Raw genomic sequence first — 333 nt, 5'->3', positions numbered from 1 at the left:
TATATATTAATTATATAATTAGCTTACAACTCAAGAATTTAAGTTGAAGCATTAAAAACAAGTAATTGACTTGAGTGACAATATTCATCCTATACAATTGAAGCCTCATAAACATTTAGCCTCATGAACTTACAGCTTTTCACAGCCTGAGAGTTGTGAATTTTCTCTTGGTTCAACCCCCACAAAGGTAAATTTCAGCAATATCTGTAGTATGTTTTTCAGTGCAGCATTTTGGTGAGTAGTGGAGTTGATGATTGGCAGGTAAGTGACTTGGCTTCTGCCAAAACTCAACTGACAGTTACTTCTAATCACTTTAGGTTTTGTTTTGCAGAA

Source organism: Acanthisitta chloris, unplaced genomic scaffold (assembly GCF_000695815.1).
Source record: "Acanthisitta chloris isolate BGI_N310 unplaced genomic scaffold, ASM69581v1 scaffold3748, whole genome shotgun sequence".
NCBI classification, from domain to species: Eukaryota; Metazoa; Chordata; class Aves; order Passeriformes; family Acanthisittidae; genus Acanthisitta; species Acanthisitta chloris.
Note: the sequence above shows the minus strand (reverse complement) of the source record.